The sequence below is a fragment of the Amblyomma americanum genome, unplaced genomic scaffold (assembly GCF_052857255.1).
Source record: "Amblyomma americanum isolate KBUSLIRL-KWMA unplaced genomic scaffold, ASM5285725v1 scaffold_298, whole genome shotgun sequence".
NCBI classification, from domain to species: domain Eukaryota; kingdom Metazoa; phylum Arthropoda; class Arachnida; order Ixodida; family Ixodidae; genus Amblyomma; species Amblyomma americanum.
This window is the reverse complement of record NW_027526770.1, coordinates 46045-62874: the sequence shown is the minus strand read 5'-3', so window position 1 is coordinate 62874 and position 16830 is coordinate 46045. Positions and strand designations below refer to the sequence as shown.

At 50.0% G+C, this 16830-nt stretch overlaps 1 long non-coding RNA gene across 1 annotated transcript in view; it reads right to left on the bottom strand.

Moving 5' to 3' along the window:
• Positions 1–4444: 4444 nt before the first annotated feature.
• The window catches only part of LOC144112501 (uncharacterized), a 37563-nt gene continuing 25177 nt past the window's right edge, over positions 4445–16830 (bottom strand). Inside the window, exon 3 of the long non-coding RNA XR_013310284.1 lies at positions 4445–4597. This is a non-coding gene — a long non-coding RNA (uncharacterized LOC144112501). The remainder of the gene's footprint in view (positions 4598–16830) is intronic.

Sequence of the window (16830 nt, the reverse complement as noted above, 5' to 3'; positions counted from 1 at the left end):
TCCAACGTAGGCAGAGGTTCTTTACTGCGTGCAACACCGGCAACGCCACCTCCAGGCGTCGCCGTACTTAGTTTTTCCGACGTGGCGAAAGGCTCTCACGGCGAGATCTGCGAGAAGGGGTTGATGATCGGCGAGGGGGCGGCGGCCGGAAAGTGCGAGATGAAGCTGACACTGGCGATCGAGAGCGTCGAAGGTAGTCTTGTATATCGCGGGGATCTTCACCGTGCCGGGGGCGCGGACCAGCCCAGTTGAAACCTCGAAGGCCGATTCACGGTACGGGCCGTTGCGGTATAAGTGGTCAGGTTCACCGCAGTGGAAACACAGCGGCCTCCGGTCTGCAGTCCGGTCTGCAGGCCTCCGGTCTGCGAGTCGCTTTCGTCCCGAACAGCCGTGGCGATGGAGACAGATGCAGGCTGGTCAGGAGCTGGGAACAGCCTTTTCAGCTCCTCTCGGACGACTTCGCGGATACTTTCGCGGACATCGGCCAGGCCACCACTGCTCAGGCCGGACGAAGCAAGACTTTAGACAACAGGACGGGCGCTTAGTCGCCGAAAGTGACTGGTTCTTGTCGGCAATGCGTGCTCCATGTTGGTAGCTTCAGCGACGAATTCGGCTACTGTGAGAGGATTGCGAACGAGGCCTCTAAATATGCCATTCCGGATACCCCTCATCAAGGCCCGCACCTTCTCCTTTTCAGTAGCCCGAGGGTCAGCGCGGGCACTCAGACGCAGTACGTCTTCGACGAAACTTCTCACGCTCTCGGTGAGAGCCTGGTCACGAGCGTGGAGCAGATCTTCAGCATGCTGTTGCCGATGCTGGTTTGCAAATGTGCGTACCAGAACGCTCTTGCATATCTCCCATGATGTTAGCGACGCCTCGTGGTTCTCGAACCAGTATTTCGCTGTGGCATCTAAGGAGAAATACAGGTTCTGCAGATATTGGCCGGGTGTCCACCCATTATGTCGAGCTACCCGTTCATAGTGCTGGACCCAGTCTTCAACATCATCAAGTCCATCGCCACGGAACGGAGTGACAGATCTTGGGGTGACAGGCACGTAGACGATCCTCGGCGCAATAGCGGGGTCGGTTTGGTGTAACTGGGACGGCATGGTGGCGTTGGTCGTCCTAGATGTCCTCGATCCCGCGTTCAAGAGTCCGAATTCCGGCGCTTGGCCTTGCTGTCGTCGTCTAGCGCGAGTCTCTGTTTCCCCTGAGGGCTCCAGGAATTACCCGACGGCCGGGACTTACTACCGGGCTCGAATTGCGAGGCGGGGGTGTGTGGCATGAGATGCGTACCCCGCACCTCCACCAAATGTCACGGCTTGCTTGACGTAGAGGACGGCGGCGAGCGCAGCTGGTGATAGCCGGAGCACATGAACACACGAACCAGTACACAGGTCCGCCAGCAGCAGCGTCGTCTTCAGCACGCGGCAATCGCACTTCAACTTTCTCTTCGCTACAATATATAGGAACTGTACAGCTACCATAGCCCTCAATAAAGTCACCAATAAAATTCCAATAAGGAAGGGCGTCAGGCAAGCAGACATGATCTCGCCAATGCTATTCACCGCCTGTTTACAGGAGGTATTCCGAGGCCTGAATTGAGAACTGTTGGGGATAAAAGTTAATAGAGAATACCCAAATAATCTGCGATTCCCTGATGACACTGCCTTGCTAAGCCACTCAGGAGATGAGCTGCAAATCATGGTCAATCAGTTAGACAGACAGAGCAGTACGGTGGGTCTCAAAATTAACATGTAGAAAACCAAAGTAATGTTCAAGAGTCAAGCAAGGAAACACCAGTTCGCAATTGGCAACGAGGTGCTGGAAGTGGTAAATGAATACGTCTACTTAAGGCCGTTAGTAACAGCTGATCCGGATCATGAGAGGGAAATAAATAGACGGAAAAGAATGGGGGCAGCGCGAATGGCAGGTTCTCTCAGATCTTCAATAGCAGGTTACCAATATCCCTCAAGAGAAAAGTCTACAACAGCTGCATCTTACCGGTACTCACCTACGCGCAGAGACGTGCAGGCTAACGAGAAGGGTTCAGCTTAACTTAAAGGCAGCCCAGCGAACCATGGAAAGAAAAATGATATGTGTAACTTTAAGTGACCGGAAGTGGACAAAGTGGCTGAAGGAAATGTGTTAACTACATCCTAGTCGAAATCAAGAGGAAGAAATGGGCTTTAGCAGGGCATGCACTGCAAACGCAAGAAAACCGCTCATCCTTAAGAGTAACGGAGTCGATTCCATGAGAAGGCAAATGTAGCAGGGGGCGGCAGAAGGTTAGGTGGGCGGATGATGTTAGGCAGTTTGCAGGCATAGGGTGGGCGCAGCTGGCAAAGGAGAGGCACAATTGGAGAGACATGTTACAGGCATTTTCCCTGCAGTGGGTGTAGTCAGGCTGACGATGGTGATGTGCGAATGCACGCCTTTCACCTATTAGCTCTTCCGAATCAGATGTCGCCGCGCTTTTAAGATGATATGTTATCGCATCCTCATCATCATGCTTAAATAACGAATTCCCTGCGCGTCACGTGGAAGCTCTTTATTCCTCTGAGCAGTACATAACAAAAAAAATACCCCTTCACACCATTATGACAAAGCCACCAGGCCGGCTAGCATTCATTTTCGAGATTGCATGAATTCGCCTCTCGCAATACAAAAAATCGACCGCAAAACCAACTGAGCACCGTGCTCATGAGTAGCCCACAATAGTAGAGCCGCTTCTGGGGACGCATGAAATTGAGTTGGCCGAGACCAGTCTTTGGCTGTTTTGAAATCCGCAATACTGAATGTGTTGTGTGTGCTTTATTTTAGTATGTTTGCACCGCAGCGCAGGCCTTGTGCTTAAGCATCCGCCTCGCATGCGGGAGGTGCGGGGTGCAATGCCCAGGGCCACCGTGTACCTACCGGTGATACAATTCGTACAAAACTTTGCCATGGCCCTCTGTTTAAAAAGGGTGTAATGCTTCGGAGATGGGCATTTGACCTCACCTTGAGCAATCCGAAAATACCTTGTGTCATGGCGCTCTTGGACCGCAGATTCTTTTGCGCCAGAGGAAAAAATCGCTGTTTTCACAGTACTATTCTAGTTGAATTTTCGCAAAATTCAGGTAATGAATAAAATAAAACAGCCGTGGCAGACTGGAAGCGTCTCTGTCTCGCAATTGGGAGGCCCGGATTTTATTCCCACGTGCACCACAATTTTCTTTTCTTTTTCTATCAGTTGAGGCCGCCTCGCGGTTATATCTGCGCCGTAACAGAACGTCCAAGGTGTGCACGCGAAATATGGACCTTTCGCTCTGAAATTAAGTCGGTGGAGTTAGCAACACTCTTGTGCCCTGCGCATCCGTTGAGTGAAATTCCGGCCATTGTACTGGCAGCTGCCCGTGAACTTCATCTCCTAGACCGACCTGATAACATACGACCGATAACTTGTCAACAGCGAAAAGCGAGAGCGCCGCCTGCGGAGGTAAACGAGCGTCGCTTGTCTCCCTCAAAAACAACGGCCACGTAGTCGGCAATGCCTATTCCTTTTTCTTGAGCCTAGAGACGACGCAATGACAAGTGCATACGGTTCAACTTGCCGCCCCCCTCTCCGCAGGCACTGCATCACGTCACCACAAGGCGTTGCGTTAGGACTGAGCTGCCTAAGCAGCTCGTGTGCTGTGTTTACGTTTAGTGCAGAAAGACGCACTAGATTTCCTTCTGCTGTAGCGCTCTTGGAAGCAGCTTTTCCTTAGTTCTCCTCCACTGTTACAAACGCCCACTTACGGCTAACCACCTGATAAATAAGGTAAATAAGAAATTTTAATAAATTACCTAGATGGATAGGGCACTCCTCGAAACACAGACGCCCGAAGTGGCTGATAGATTGTTCCTTGAAATATTTTCATTCTGTTTCGTCCACTTCATTTTTCAGAATTTCGAAATAGTTTGCTGTAACACCCAGCATATTCTTCTCGGCAAACATAACCAAATTCCTGGACACTTTTCACTCAAAAAGATGCATTTACGATCTGTAAGGTCTTCTGCTCTCACCAGTTTTTGTACATACTTTGATTTTCACTCTTCGGCGCAGGTAAGAATAAAAAAACTCGGCTAGGTACAAATATCTACGCGCAAAGTGCAGTTCATTCCTTGAGCGTATGAAATGCATTATATATTACAATATATTATTTTCCTTGTGTGCATCATGAATTGAAAAACAGTTTATTGCGCTTCATTTGTATCTATACCATCAGTCTGTTAGTGCCAGAAGTCTTGAAAGAGGTTGCGGCCACCAATCCCATATGCGGCAGTGTTTGACACGGAAAGGACTGTCACACAAATGAAGTCATGCCTTCCAGCCAGTGCAGCGGCTGGCTTAAAAGTACGCGCGCATCATAAACGCACTGTGTCCGCGTCGAGGCCGGCGTTCCTCTTCACTCACCGTTTTATTCGGCCACCTCCTCTTACTCGCCGCTGTCGGCCAGCGCGGGTGGTGACGCCACTGGCTCCCTCCTCTTTGGGGTCACCGTCATGGGTGTCCGCTCCACCTGCTGATGGAGCAGGATCCGGACCTTCTACTGGTTCAGGCGCAGCATCCAGCCTGCACATGATGTAGAACCATGGAATGATAGTCCACCGGCGAATAATCTCGCTACATGCTTCACGGTTAGTGTAGTGTTTTTTAGTATTTAGTGTAGTATTTTTGCTGCAAATGAGCTGCGGTAAGCACGTAGCGCCAGTTTGGACTAATAGTGTTGGAAGTGTAGGGCTTTTAGGTCTAAAAAAGTCAAACACGAATTGCAGTGATTAAGACCATATACTTCTCAACAACGAATGGCTCGAATATCAGCTTAGTGAGAGGCCAGTATTTAGTGATATGACCTTATAAGCGATATCTAAAGGCCATATTTTAGAGATTTAAAAACACGACTGAACAATAAGAAACTTTTTCCTCTCTAGAATCACACCAGTAATAGAAAAAAAACGCTGTTCAGAGGCTAACTTTCACTACGAAAATTTTTGAAGTGGCTTTTGTCGACATCTGTTACAATGGCGCATTCTCCATACGTCTCGCATCCCCTGTTCCAATGTGCGCACTGCTTGATATTAGAACTGAAGATCGGTGCGCCTTTGTTCTCTTCTGCATTAGTCATCCCCTAGCTGCCTTCGGCAATTAGCGCGATGTGCCTATTGCAGCCACTGCTTTGGTTGGATAGCGGATGAGAGGCAACGCAGTTTAGACTGTACCAGGGCCCGCAGAGTAGATGACAAGATGCTGGATGGTTTCCTTGCGAAGATAAAGCGACCACGCCTTATAGCCCAACAGATGGTATTTCAGAAGCCAGAAACGGACGTTGAAACAATGATTAAAGAATATTTCTTGGGACCATTAAACCGCATGGCCATCGACTTAGGGTATTTTGATAGACTCCATTTCATGGCTAGCACGTTCGCCCGCCTGTCGACACGTTTTTTCTATTTGTCACGAACACTGCGAGATGCACAACGGTCGTTTGTAACATGCTTCCCGCTGCCGTGCTTTATCCTTGTTATGTTGTTCACAACAACCATTCCGCGATAGATTAGAAATGCTTCCCCGTGCCCTCACAGAACTCTGGCTGGCACATCATATAGTTGGCACTTTAGCGCATCATTTTTACCACTTTTTCTGCAACGTAAGTACAATAAGCCGACATGGTCGTTTGTTTTTCCTTCCTGCACCAATAAAGCGGTTTCAGTGACTGCTATAGCCCACTTGCGAATGCGCCTCGTCTTTCGCCCTGTTTGCAGACGCAGCCTGTTGCAGGGGTGATGGGGTCACTTTCGGCCACATATTCAAGCCTGCGAGTGACCCGCCACGAGGCTCTCATGCGCACCAGACTTTTGGTCCTGTCAATGAGCGGTCTTCACGGCGTCTGACCTGCTGCGGCCTATCACTCTCCGTCGCCGGCGGTAAAGGAAACTAAATGCGGCGGTTATTCAAAACAGCGTATGTGGCAAAATCACTTTTTGAGATAAACCAAACAACTGATTACGCCTTTTAAAAAGCATCAAAGCAACTTAATTACATTAAAAACTACTGCTTACAAAAACTAACGTTACAACAGGTCTCTTCCCGAAATGGAATAAATTACTTTTAAATATCATTCTACCTTTCTGGCATGCAAAGAAACAAAGCAACAAAGTCAAAGTGGTGGCTCAGTGGTTACGTCTCAAGGCGGCTAGCCCGAAAGACGCGGATTCGATCTCGGCTGCGGAGGTCGCATTTCGATGGAGGCTACGTGCTAGAGGCCCATTTACTGTGCGATGTCAGTGCGCTTTTAAGAAATCTAGGTGGTCTAAATTATTCGCAGCGCTCCACTATGTCGTACATCATAGCCCTACTTGTATTGGAATTTAAACCCCAAAAACCAAAACCAACCCATAGCGAAGAGATTAAAAGAAGAAGCAAATTATCTCACCAGATGCGACATGCACATTATTTGTTCTTTCATAACCACTGCGCCATAACCACTGAGAAACCGTGGTGGCTCAAAAGAAAGTAAATTGAAAAACAATTCTTATATTTTGCTCCAAAATTACTGCTCCCAAGTAATTCGTTACGTAAGTAATCTGCTAGAGCAGGGAAATTGTGTAATACATTAAAAAATACCTCAAAAAGTAATCAAGTTACATCAATTTAATCGCAGTAATTTAAAAACTAAAAAGTCTTACAAGTCGCATTTGGAGCACCCAACCGCTTGAAAGCAACAGTAGTGCACAGCTTGCACGCAAGTGCACTCAAAATATGAATCACAGTGTAGAACAACACCGATCTGTGACGTAAACAAGAAGTGGTAATGGTGCTGCCGCCGGCTGGCACGACTTGTGGTTGAAAGTAGGGTTTCCGCTCATCGCAATACACATTGTAAGGCGACCAGGAAGTTCTGGGTGAAGACCAGAACGCAGCGGCAATGCAGTGATCAAGGTGGCGTCAGTGTGACGTCGAGTTACTCCGAAAGGCGTTTAAGCAGGCCGGTCTGGCGCATTGGCCACAACAGTCTTTCACCTATCCGGCGGTTGCCTGCACTGGGCTCAAGCTGGCGTGCTATACTGCAATCACCGTCAGGCACAGAAGGAGCCATCCTGGCGATTCAAGGCGAGCACTTAACCTGGGGGTCGTAGTAAGGCTTTAGGTGGATGGCGTGGAAAATTTCAACCCTCCCCTCCCCCCACGACGACGCCGATTCGATGAGGAGGCGAGCGGCTGGATGAGGCAATAGACCGCCGATGTTTATACAGTGACGTGGTAATGAACGTTATCGCTGGTTAGAAGTTTCGTGCACAGGTCGGGAGTGGAGGAAGGGACCCGGAGCCAGACGACCGAGTCTGGATGGTAGAAGGGCACCGTAGGGAAGCTGTCGTAGTTGAGCGGCTGGCATTGCTGTGTTTCTGTGGTCATTTTCACAAGAAAACTAGCGGCACTCTTCGGCGCACTGAGCAGCCTGAGAAAGTGGCTTGGATTAGGAAGCGTCACGGCGACAAGGGAGGAGGTGTGCATGGTGCACGTAGTATCCCCAGCATAGAGAAGGAAAAGGGGCGAGAACCCAGTAGTAGGTTGATTGTAGACGTATGTAACAAAGGCAAGGATTTTCTTTCACTTAGGTGGCACTCCACACACTTAGCGAGCATGTCAGTGGAAGGGCTATTGAAACGCTCAACTAAGCCGTCGGTTTGGGCATGGCAAGCAGATGTAGTGCGACGAATAAGTTGACATTCTCAGAGTACTGCCTCGACAACACTCGAAAGAAAGACGCGGCCGCGGTCACTAAGAAGTTCTTTCGGTGCCCCCTGTCGAAGGATAAGTTGATGAAGGATGAAAGATGCAACACCACTCGGGCGGAAGCGGACGCCAACGGCGCAGTTTCGGCATAACGGGCGAGGTGGTCTATGGCGACGATGAAGCAACGATGGCCGTCAGAAGTGAAATGGAAAGGCGAGGCAATGTCTTCCGTCGTTGGCAAATTGGGCAAGATTGGACGTACTGTGGCACAAAGCGGTACATGCCTCGCCATTAATAACACGCAGACGCAAGCGTGCATATGTTTCCAACACACCGGCATGAACACCCTGGGGATCTGCGTGGAAGCCGGCACAGATGTGAGAGCGCAGGTGGCGGGGAATAACCAGGAGGAGTTACAGCGGTAGTGCAAACCATTCCGAACGGCCAAGTGGTGCACTTGGCGCTGGAGAGCGCGAGAAGTAGAAAGGCGGCAAGGCGACAGCAAAGCGATGAGGGAGGCAATTCTAGAATCTTTTCGCTGCTCAGAGATGTCCGAGATGTCAAGGGACGGCGAAACAAACGCTGAGGGATGGTGGAGACAAGTCACTCGGAATAACGAGCAGGAAAGGACGTGAGCATCCGAATGTTCGCGGCAGCAGCGGTAACCGATATGAATGTTTCACTCCTGCAGGCGGGGGACCCAACGAGCAAGACGTCTGGATGGATCCTTCAGAGAAAATAGCCAACAGCGTGCGAGATGACCCCCCATGACTATAAACGGGCGACCGTAAACGTAAGGCCGAGTTCTGGCCTTACGTATAGGGAGTACTGGTTGAAGACCAGAAGGCAGCGGCAAAGCAGCGATCGAGGCGGCGTCAGCGCGACGTCGAGTTTGTTCAAAAGTGCGTTCAGCCAGGCAGGACTCGCGAACTTGGCCGCAACCGTCTTTCTTCTCTACGGTGGTTGGCTGCACTGGTCCCGCTCTGGCTGCTATAATACGTAACAAACAACAGTTTACAAAGTACTTCTCTGATTTCCAATTGTGTCTATGACGTCGTCCAGGAGTGGTTTTCATTGTCGTCTGTCCTTATTCTCACATGTCCGGATAGGCAAGCCCGCAGTGGTATTAATCCATGTGTAGCTAGAAGGAGGCTGAGGAAAAGAACTATTCCAGGCGCGCAGTAAAGCCCTGAAAGGTAGACCGTTCGCTTTTCCAAGGTCCACCAAAAATCTGCCGAGCCCGAGTGAAGCCAAGCCCACCAGTAAGGAGGGGTAGGGTAGAGAGAAATAAGCAGAGCTAATGGCAGCGTTTCATCAATAGAGACTCTGTTCTATGCCTGCCTTAATCTCTTGACAATGGGGACAGTGAGCTGTGTCACGCCATTCGAAGATTCACAGCATTAGTGGGGTAAGGAGAGCGTTATCTATAAGGACGTGTTCATGTAGCTTCTGAAGATGCTTTCATTATTGGAGCATGATCCCACGTACTCTTGAACGCTCTGGTATCGAACAAAACCTTGAACCGCCTTTTGCTGGAGCTGTAGCAGGCAAGGATTTCGTGGAATGGAACGACCATGGCTTCCTGTTGCGCTGACTTGAAGTGAAGGATTAGAATGCTGCAGGAGCTCATTTGGGCCCGCTCATCTTTACAACTGCAACCCTCCATGCATCACTGATGAGAGACTTTTGACTAACAGATCACAGAAACAAACATATCAAGAGCGCAAAGCAAGGGCCACTTTGGTGCATCGGCAGTCACAAAAACTTTATATGTAGTCTGCTTTAGGATCATCTGACAAAGCTGCTACACAGCGGACGTGCACTGTATGGTGGGCGGCCCCTGGCAATTCTACCACGGTCTTCGGGGGGGGGGGGGGCACTGGCACGGTGTTCTTCTATAGCGAGTTTAAAGGCAGTAAAGAGTCTTCTGGTGCACTCCGATTCGGAGCCATGGCATGCTCCTAAGTCGCAATTGTAGATTAAGATCACTAAATATAAGCAATGCTGACTGCTGGTGAGGGAGGCACATTCCTACCTGGAATCGAATTAGCGTGACGCAGGTATAGCAAGCTAAGGATTGTCTTAAACCTGGCGCTGGTGGTCTCGAGGTAATCGATTAAAGGACCGTGAAAAATAGGTTGAAATCGTTGTAACTAGTATGGTTTTCGGCAGGTTTGCTGGTGCCAGTCGTTCGTCTTCAAAGCTGCGCGAAAAAACAAGGACGAATTGAAGAGGTCACGTACACTTTCTGCTCCTGTTTTCGTGCAATTTTCAGTGTGAACGAATCGTAGTAACTGCAAGGACATGAACTGCAGCGGTGACCTAGTCATTTGCGCAGCCGTCTCGCATGCCGGACGTGCGAGGCTCGGTCGCCAGTCCTGCCGAGTACCCACTGGTTATACATTGGTTTTAATGGTTTATGGGGGATTTAACGTCCCAAAGCGACTCAGGCTATGAGGGATGCCGTATTGAAGGGCTCCGGAAATTTCGACCACCTGTGGTTCTTTTACGTGCACTGACATCGCACAGCACGCGGACCTCTAGAATTTCGCCTCCATCGAAATTCGACTGCCGCGGCCGGGATCGAAGCCGCGTCTTTCGGGCCGGCAGCCGAGTGCTATAACAACTCCGCCACCGTGGCGGCTGGTTATACATTGAATACAAGCTTTCCCCTACCTGGCGTTCGGCTTCTTTAGGGTGAAATCCTTGAGAAATAGGTCTTTCACCCCACCTTGAGTAGAAGAAAAAAACTTATGCAACGGCACTGTTTGGCCACAGATGCCCTTGCGCCAAAAGGATTCACCGCCATCATTAACTCAATAACATCGCATATTTTGAAGCAGGAGCGTGCTTCCGGTGCTAACCGTACGTATTCTGCATTTTAGTGGTGGAAACCTGCCCCAGAACTTGAACCGTACAACCGGCTCTATTAGGGCGGGCACTAGAGGACCGTTTGCTGCCTTTTTACTTTTTAATCTCCGAATTTCCACCTTTAGGGTCACCACTACGCACGTGAGTTCAAGAAGCAGGCGGAGTGGTGAGCAGGTGTCCTCTTTTCTGCACTGACTTCCTTAGTCTTGGATTTGAAACGTCCCTCCCTCACCATCACCTTTATTTCGCAGCGGTCTGGCTAACGCTGCTTCTGCACGGCATGGGGAATGTCAAAGTGGACGCCGTAGGCGAGAGGGTGAAGATAGCGCCAGTGGACGAACGTGTTCATAGTACATCTCATAGTACGCCGCACTCTCCTGCCGCTCATTTTCAGCAACTTAGATCAGATGGGGAAAAAGACACTTCAACCTTGGCTGCTGATTGGGCTGGCGTTCTAATGTCGTCATCTGCTTCGACTGCAGTTGGGGATTCATTTTATTCCTCCTGATTTTGTGGTGGTAAATATGCATGCGACAGCAACCTTCTACCACCTCAGGTGGACAACTTTCCTACTTTGCGCTACCACGGTGGCTCGGTGATTATTGTGCTCCGCTGTGGTCGCAATTTCATGGTGGCAGAATGTGAAATGCTACAGACAATTTTACTGTGCGACGTCAGTGCAAGTTAAAAAACCTCAGGTAGTCGAAAACATTCTCATCCCTCCACTAAGGTGTCCCTCAGAGCATGAGCCACTTTTGGACGTTAAACATCATAAACAAAACACCAAACTATTTTTCATGTTTCCAGCGCAAGCATTCAAGACGTTGATGTATACAGGGTGTTTCACCTAAGTCTTTACACAATTTTTAAAATTTTACTTGTTAGTTAGAAGAACGCTTTTTTAACGTTGTTGTCAGTGGTTTAGTACTTCATAATACAGCTAAGACACCTTGACTGTAGCTGACTGCTTAACCAATCTTGAATACTTGACTTTTTTATATATTACTCTTAGGCTCCTTAATTATTCAGAGGCAGGCAGCCTACTATACGTAATATCGACATCAGTTTTTAGAATTTTGAAAACACGGTTACCCTCCTGTGGACCTACAAAATTTTGCAAATGTGGTCGCAACGCTCTCCTCCAGCTGCTTTTATAGCGCCTTCTCCTGGAAGGCGTGCAGCACTTGCGCAGGTATCTTGGCAGTTATCGTCTGCACGAGCCTTGAAAGCAAACGCTAGCGCAGGGTTGACTGTACAGCAGAGACTGCGACAATGCCAAGAAAACTGCCACACGATGCGTCAATATACGCCGCCCGCGCTGCTGCCACTTGGAAGCGGAGCTGTCCTGCAGCTGCTTTTTTAGCAGCTTCTCCTGGTCGGCTAACTGCACTTGCGCAAGTATATTGGCAGCTATCGTCCGCACGAGCCTTGAAAGCGAGCGCTTGCGCAGGATTGAGTGTAAAGCAGCGACTGCGACAATGCCAAGAAAACCGTCACAAGATGCGTCTATATAGGACGCCCGCGCTGCTGCCAATTGGTCGCGGCGCTCTACTCCAGCTGCTTTTATAGCAGCTTCTCCTAGTGGGCTTGCTGCACTTGCGCAGGTATCTTGGCCGCTATCGTCTGCACGAGCCTTCAAAGCGAGTGTTGGCACAGGGTTGATAGTACAGCAGAGACTGCAACAATTCCAAGAAAACCGTCACACGATGCGTCAATATACGCCGCCCGCGCTGCTCCCACTTAGAAGCGGAGCTGTCCTCCAGCTGCATTTACAGCAGCTTCTCCAGGTGAGTGTGCTGCACTTGCGCAGGTATCTTGGCCGTTATTTTCTTCACGACCCTTGAAAGCGAGCGCTGGCGAAGGGTTGATTGTACAGCAGATACTGCGACAATGCCAGGAAAACCGTCACACGATGCGTCAATATACGCCGAAGGCGCTGCTGCCAATTGGTCGCGGCGCTGTCCTCGAGCTGCTTTTGTAGCAGCTTCTCCTGGTGGGTGTGCTGCACTTGCGCGGGTATCTTGGCCGTTACCGTCTGCATGAGCCTTCAAAAGGAGCGTTGGCGCAGGGTTTATTGAACAGCAGAAACTGCAACAATGCCAAGAAAGCCGTCACACGATGCGTCTATATATGCCGCCCGCGCTTCTGCCAAGTGGTCGCGGCGCTCTACTCTAGCTGCTCTTTTAGCACCTTATAACTCTGGTGTAACGACTGACAATACGCACGCTGTAACGGATCGTCGCATGTAGTATGCAAAAACGCTCAGCCAGATTTGCTTATTCGCCCCACTCACCATCTGTCGTCACCATGAAATCGAATGCGACATGTCTAAGATCGCGACTTGAAATTCCGGCGCAAAGCATTGACATTAATCTCCTGCCGACATAGTGCATTGCGTCTTCCACTAAATCATGCCTGCAAAACATGAAATGGCCTGCTAGCGCTGTCGGCTTCAAGAGCACCAACGCAAATATCCCATAGCCTTCTAAAATGTTGGCGCAAGAGATGGGCATCCTCACGAGGGTGAGCCCTCATAAGGGCGCCTTCACCTTCACCTCATGGGGATTTCACTCGGTGAGGTGAAGGTGAGAGAGGATAGACGCATGAAATTTTATGAGGACGAGGGCGAGGGAAGAAAGACAGGGTGAGGTGATGGCGAAGGAGTGAAGACATGATGATGAGAAGGAGAGAGAGGGCAAGATGCACTGTATTCGGATGATTGTGGTGGCCTGAACCATGCTCCGGGCTACCTTTTTTGTCTGTGGCCCCTTTTATGAATTCACTTTTTAATGCGCTAGGTCTAAAGCGAAGACGTAGTTTCTGCAGTCACGAAAAGCGGGGAGCCGCGCGCCTTTTCTGTCGCCGCGATATCCTGCACCGCTCAGAATTCTATGCCCAAACAAGCACTCTTCTAACTCAAAAAGCCTCTTTTAATATTTGTACAAAGCCTTAGATGAATCACCCTGTATAGTGCGCTAACAAGGGTACACTGGCCGGGCCGTGCGTGTGGCTGCCGGCCTTATGGGAACCGTAGCACCGCAGCCAACATTTTTATTATCAGCCCCTAGTCTGTCAGATTATCAGAGTGTAAAGTAAAACATGTACAAATTATGCCTAGTCACGTTGTCGAATTCTGAAGTTCTAAGCCTTGTTTCCAGGAACGAAGTCCGATTTCAGCTCAGTGGGGTTTAAGAACTGACTGCCGCGCAAAAAATGCTTCTACGAAATTCCGCTGTTAATGTAAAGCCTGCTGGCGGCGTTGGTATGGAATTTTGTAGCGTAAGGTACACTGGCCGAGGTTTACCAGTTTCGCGTGGCTACTGGAGAGCCGTGCTGCGGAAGCGCGAGGAGCAGTGACGTCCCACGGCGCGCAGCTGGTGCGCCGGAGCCGTCGCCGCCGCGCGCGCCTCGCCGGATTGCGCATCCTCTGGAAACCACTGCACGTGACCAACCAAGTGACTGTTCACGAGACCAACCGCGTGACGAAACATGTGACCAGCCACGGCGCCGCGCTGCCGGCAGCTGCTCCGCGCCACGTGACCGACCACGTGGCCAACCAAGTGGTCAACCTCTAGCACACTCACCGAATAAAAAAAAACCTGTGTAGAGGCTGGGAATCGAACCAGAGCCTTTGACATTTGAGGCGGAGGCGCAAGGTATCCAACATAAGGAAGTTTATTGTGGAGAGAATCGAGCATGCTCTAAACAACGAAGGTAGCCTCAAAGCCGTGAAGAGGAAACTAGGCATAGGCAACAACCAGATGTATGCGTTAAGAGACAATGGGGTAGTGTCATTAGCAATATGGATAAGATAGTTAAAGTAGCCGAAGAGTTCTACACAAATGTATGCAGTAACCAAGTAATCAGAACGTTAATGATAGAGATACAGTAGCGCACAGCAATGCGTCATCCCGCCAATAACGAAAGAGGAAATAAAGCTTTAGAGGCAATGCGAAGGGGAAAAGCAGCTGGTAAGGATCAGGTAACAGCACATTGGTTGAAAGACGGACGGGAGATTCTGCTAGAAAAAATAGCCATATGGGCTCCTGTAATGAGCAGCCCACCTAGCGTTTGTAAGGAACGGCCCATTAAACGCTTCACTTGCTCCAGGTATGTCTTGAAAATAAAGCTTTTCAGTCAGTCAGTCCCCTTGATGTCTTCGCGTCGCTGTGCACATTAGAGGTCCCCTATAGGCAATGCCTTATGACCTAGACTGTACAAAAGGCTCGGAAGAACACAAATATAATCTTAATTGATAAGAAAGGAGACACCAAGGTCTTGAAAAATTACAGGCCGATCAGCTTACTGTCCGTTGCCTACGAGATATTTTCTAAGGTAATCGCTAATAGAGTCAGCGCCACCCTAGATTTTAATCAACCAAATGATCAGTCAGGCTTTCATGAAGCATATTCCTCAATAGATCATATTCACACTATCAATCATATAATAGAGAAGTGCGCAGAATATTGCCAACCCCTATATATAGAATTCATTTATTTTGAGAATGCATGTGACTCAGTGGCAACCTCAGTAGTGATACAGGCATTGCTGAGTCAGGGTGTAGATGAGCCTTATGTCAAAATACTGGACGATATATCGTCACGGCTTGCTTGACGTAGAGGCCGGCGGCGAGCACAGCTGGTGAAAGCTGGAGCACAAAACAAACGATTCAGAACACAGGTCCGCCAGCAGCAGCGTCGTCTTCGGAACGCGGCAATCGCACTTCAACTTTCTCTTCGCTACACTACCTCCCCCTATAAAGAAGCATCGTCCCGAGAGCAAAAATCACGCGGCGGAAAACCACACAGGGGCCCAGAAATCTTGCTGGCCGATGTAGAAGGCAGTGGAAAATGCAGGCGATTAGCGCCTGTAATAGGGCTTAAGCCGGACAACGTGCAGAATTTCAGGGCGGGAGGACCGGCGAGACGGCGGTCAAAGTCCTTCCGGCAGAACCTCTTAGTTCAGCTCACCGATGCGGCGAAGAACCGTATACGGGCCAAAGCAGCGCTTCATGAGTTTCTCGGAGAGACCTCGACGCCGTACCGGCGTCTAGACCCATACCTTGTCAACAGGGTAAAAATCGACATCACGTGGACGGAGATTGTACCGACAAACGTCTGTATGCTGTCGAGCGAGTCGAGCGAGTTGCCGAGCTTCCTCCGTGCGCTCGAGGACCAGACAGGCATCATCGACTACGTCGACAGACGGCACGTGTGGCAACATAGCGTCAAGCATTGTGGTCACCTGTCTGCCATGCACCAGCTGGAAAGGGGACATACCTGTCGTCTCTTGCACTGCGGTATTATAGGCGAAGGTAACGTAGGGTAGTACCTCGTCCCAACTGTGATGGGCGACGTCCACACACATCGCGATCATGTCAGCCATCGTCTTGTTCAGCCTCTCCGTCAGCCCATTGGTTTGTGGGTGGTACGCCGTAGTTCGGTGGTGGCTGGTGCAGCTGAGACGGAGGATCTCCTGTGTGAGCTGTGTCAGAAACGCGGCACCCCGGTCAGTGATCAAAACGGCAGGGGCACCATGACGGAGCACAATACACTCAATAAAAAACTGGGCGGTCTCAGCAGCCGTCGCAGAAGGAAGTGCTCGGGACTCGGCGTATCGGGTAAGGTATTCGGTGGCTATGACACTGTACTTGTTACCCGACTTCGACGTTGTAAATGGGCCGAGAAAACACATTCCGATAGTGTGGAACGGAGCATGCGGTGGTTCTAGCGGCTGGAGAAGACCAGCTGGTCGTGTAGAAGGTCTTTACCGTATTTGACACTCTTGACAAATTTTGACGTAGTGACGCACGTACTTGGGAAGTTGAGGCCAATAATACTTCTCTCGAATACGTGCAAGTGTTTGGCTGTAGCCAAGGTGACCAGCAGTAGCATCATCGTGACAAGCTTCAGTCACCTCGTCGCGAAAGTCTTCTGGCACAACAAGGAGCCATGACCTTAGGCTGCTGTCGAAGTTCTGCTTGTACAGAACGCCGTGCAGAATCCGAAACGTCGGCAGAATACGCAGGAAAACGCGGGGCACCACCACGTCTTCGTGGCCTTCCAGGTGTGCAATCAGCTGACGAATCTGAGCATCATTGCGCTGCCGAGCAGCCATACCTGCCGTGTCCAATGCCCCAAGGAAGCCGTTCTCGTCGTTGTTATCGCCCCTTGGTGCCGGATTCACGGGGTCTCGAGACA